The following is a 4,361-nucleotide window of genomic DNA, read 5'->3' on the forward strand; positions in this document are numbered from 1 at the left end:
ATATACATATATAACTGTATTATAAATATATCAGCATATGCAGTGAAAGAAATTGCAGTACATGTTTCTATTTATACCCTTTTTAAATTGATCCCACTAGCGGCCGAGCGGTAAAATCTCTGGACACTGATAGTTCGGACCGAGGTTCGAATTCCGCGATCGGGCTTGCTGCATGGGCTTCATTACAAACATATTTCTCGTAAATTCCAAAAGCATAAAAATTTAAGACACACAAAACCTGTCTTAAATAAATAAGTAAATAAATGTATTATAAATATATTAACATATACAGTGAAAAGAAATTGCAGTACACATTCCTATTTATACCCTTTCTAAATCGATCCCACTAGTGGCCAAGCAGTAAAATCTCTGAACACTGGTAGTGCGGTCCGAGGTTCGAATGCAGCGAACGGACTGGCTGCATGGACCTCATTACCAACATATCATTGGTAACTTCCAGAAGCATAGAAGGTTAAGGCACGCAACATCTGTTTTAAATAAATAAATGTATATATATATATATATATAATTGAAAGAGAAAATGTAAAGCTAACTGGTAATTAGACGTAAGACATATCTGGTCTCAATTTACCATTTTTCCGCTATTTAATTATTGTTTATTGTAATTTGTATTGATGCATTTTGTGTTTTCATTTTATTTTTTTAATTTTAATTTTTTATGTATAGGCATTTTATATATTGGCAATTTTTAATTTTAATTTTTATGTATAGGCATTTTATATATTGACATTTTATAATCTATGTTTTTTGTACCTTCCTTATATATATATTTTTTCCGTCGATCTATTTTTCATGTGAGTAAACTTTTCACATTTCACAACGGTCAGATTAATTAATTTTTTCGTGCATTAGCAAGTCTTCCAGCGCAAAATTTGGCAGTTTCATCGCGTGTTAACAGTTTTTTCCAGTTATTCCAGGCAAATTTCTTATTATTTATGTAGCACTGTGTTACAATATTTCGTGGAGCTACAGCTCCTGGTAACTTTTTAGCAAGTTCGCTGCAATGTTCCTACCTACTATATATATATATATAACTGTATGATAAATATATTATCAGATGCAGTGAAAGAAATTGCAGTACATATTCTTATTTATACCCTTTTTAAATCGATCCTACAAGCGACCGAGCGGCAAAATCCCTGAACATTGGAAGTTCGGTGCAAGGTTGGAATCCCGCGAATGGGCTGGCTGCATAGGCGTTTTCGTGGTTTTCCCCATGTGTTACGTGTATACGAGCTAGTTTCCCTTAGAAAGTCCTCCACGAAGGCAACCCTCACTTTAGGCAGATAGCCCTCGAGGCTTTGCCGTAATTACATAAAAACAAAACCAAGCACTTTAAGATCTGAATAAAAATACAAAACTGATATAATATCTAAAACCAGACCACATTAAAATATCTGATAACTAATTATAAATTTTGCATTATAATATTTACAAGAATTTAACCGAAATTATACAGGAATTTAACTTGTTTCATACAGGAGATTTTGGAAACTGACATTCATATCAGTAGAGTTAAAACTACTTAAATAAGTTTTTTAATCCAAAGCAATTTAATGTAAATGTTGAACTTAGGATGTGAATAATTTGAATTATATACTGCATATTCTTTAATGCACGTGTTAATGTATTAAATTTTTATACACTACAAATTAAAATAAAAGTAGAGGGAAATACATTATAATTTAAAACATAAAATTTCAAAATTTTTAAATTACTCATCCAAACATGAAATTAAGTATATTGATATATAGATTAGTTGAAAAATTAAAATTTTAAATTAAAAGTATGCATTCCTTCTTTATATGTTAAATAGGAAAACACCAAATATATTATTTTCACTAAAATTTAATTAAGGAATTGCTACTGTAGAATACATAAATAATCTAGAATCGTCAGCATTGTGGGCAATGCGGAATTTATGAATTTCTTTTCTTTGAACATAATTTTGTGTTTTTCAGTACAAAATTTAAGACATGCATCTCTGCTGTTTGGAGGAAAATTAAAATAGAACTCTGTGAACATAACTAAAATACAGATCACTAAAATAAATTGTAGGGTTTATATTTATTTTAACTAACATTTATTTTAAGTTTAAACTATCTTTCCTGTCAAGCCTTACTTTCCCCTGGAATTGCCAATGCCAGAGTATGTAAATTTTAGTAAAACACGCAAGGATTCAAATTGTCAGCGGAAGTAATCTGAGTTAAATAGAAGGGAAACGAGTTCGAAGGTGTGCTTTCTTGCTTCACGAGCGTGGAGGTGGCTAGTTAGAAATTGAAGAGCCACGCGTTTCGGCCTGTGTGCTTGCCTCGGCAGATTGTTAAATCTTTCAACGTAATATTCAGAAGTTTGCTGAATTGTCAGCGGTATCTTAACGCGGTTAGGTTAGTAACGTTTAGAGAGCCTCGTAGTTAGTCACTTGTTGTTATTCTTTTTTTAGTTTCTTATTTTTTATTTTACCGCCAGGTGGGCGTAGTTTGTGAGCGTCAAGAGCACGCATCTCTAGTTTCTAAAGTTGAATAAAAAGGGATTTAAACCCTTCTCAAGACTTTGTATACTTTCCAGTTCATAGCAGTCACCACTATTGTTGCGTGCAGTTTGGAAACGCGCAACATTACATTGGCGCCCGAACACTTGTCGAACTGACATGGCCGAAAATTGGATGGAAGCTGCTGGACAACAACAAGAAATGGCAAGCCAATTGGAAGGATTTGGTCCAGACGATGAGAGCGTCAATCAAGCCAAACGTCAATTTCGACGGAAAAAATTCGGTGGCGATATTTCTAGAAGGCGTTGAAAATCACTTCCAGCTCTACCCTGTGCCTGAAAGACAAAAAGTTGCCATCGCCACATCTGCACTAAGAGGACAGGCCTCGCTAAGGTGGAATAATATAGGCAAATTTTTATTAGGGGAATTCGGAGGCCAGACATATACATTTGAAAATTTCAAAAAATCGTTATTAAAGGCCTTCCCCATACTGAAGCCGAACTATATAGATTTTATCAACGGAATATAGAAGAGTTGACGGACTTTATTCTGCGAAAAATTAAGCTGACGGATATGCTGTATGGGAAGAAACCCGACGCGGAGATTATTAAAATAATCTTACCAAGATTGCTACCTGCGGTTCAAGATTACTTTGAAATTAGAAACCCAAGCACATTGCAGGAGCTCTTCGAATTGGCGGTCAAGTTCCAAAATCGCAGAATAGCGGAAAAAGCTAGAGGGGCATCGTATTCTCAAAGTATCCGAAGGCAATCTTCAAATGAGCAAACCAGAAACGCATATCGCTCTTATGGGGGAAAGAGCTATCAAGCTAACTCATCGAAGCTCGAAGGTCAAGGCCCAAAAAGGAAATTTGAAAACAACCGTCCGCGTACCCAGAAGGCAGTAGTTGAAAGGAAAGCTTTAAACGAGGAGAGGGGCCTATGAAAGCGAGGGTCCAGACCTCGGAAGTTTTGAAAAAACCCTCAAAAAGATACTTAAATACGGTCATCGTAAAAAATTCGCAATTACCAATTATACAAGTCCTGGTTGGCAATGTACCAGTAGAAGCCCTCATCGATACAGGAGCAGAAGGTCATTTTATGAGTGATATATTTTAAGAAGAACTTTAATAGGTTACGATGATTTAAAAATAAAAACACAGAAATCATAGCAGCGCAAGGACAAACTTGTCAATGTATCGGAAAACTATCTTTAAAGATACAGGTTCAAAACGAAAGCCTTAAAGTATTAATTTTTGTAGTAAAAAATTTGCAAAGTCCACTTATTTTAGGTATGGAGTTTTTAAAAGCCGCGAAGGCCAAACTCAATTTTCAGGAAAGTTCTATTGTGCTGGAGATGGATCGGAGGGTGGTGGAACCAGTGGAACAACCGCAAGTTGACCTTAGCCATTTGAATGACCATGAAAGCCAAGCCATCCAGCAAGTGGTGAGTACTTTTTCAAACTTGTTTTCAGAACGGCCTGGTAGTTGTCAAATAGTTACGCATGAGATACAGTTAACTGCCGACAAACCTTGTAGGACTAAACCTTATCGCTATGATAAACAGAAAGAGCAAATCATAGAAGAACATATTCAGGAAATGTTAAAGAACCAAATAATAACGCCCATAAATAGTGAGTACGCGAGTCCAGTCGTACTATGTAGGAAAAAGAACGAGTTTCCTCCTTCGGATAAAAGGGCTTGGAGGTTTGCTATCGATTACAGAAAGCTTAATAGTGTTACTAAATTCCCAAATTACCCTTTGCCGGTTATAGAGTAGAAAGATTAAATCTACAAGATACATAACTACGTTGGACTTAACGTCTGGCTACTATCAAGTAGCTATGAGA

Source organism: Stegodyphus dumicola, chromosome 8 (assembly GCF_044657685.1).
Source record: "Stegodyphus dumicola isolate Sdum_Otavi_A_Nest chromosome 8, ASM4465768v1".
NCBI classification, from domain to species: Eukaryota; Metazoa; Arthropoda; class Arachnida; order Araneae; family Eresidae; genus Stegodyphus; species Stegodyphus dumicola.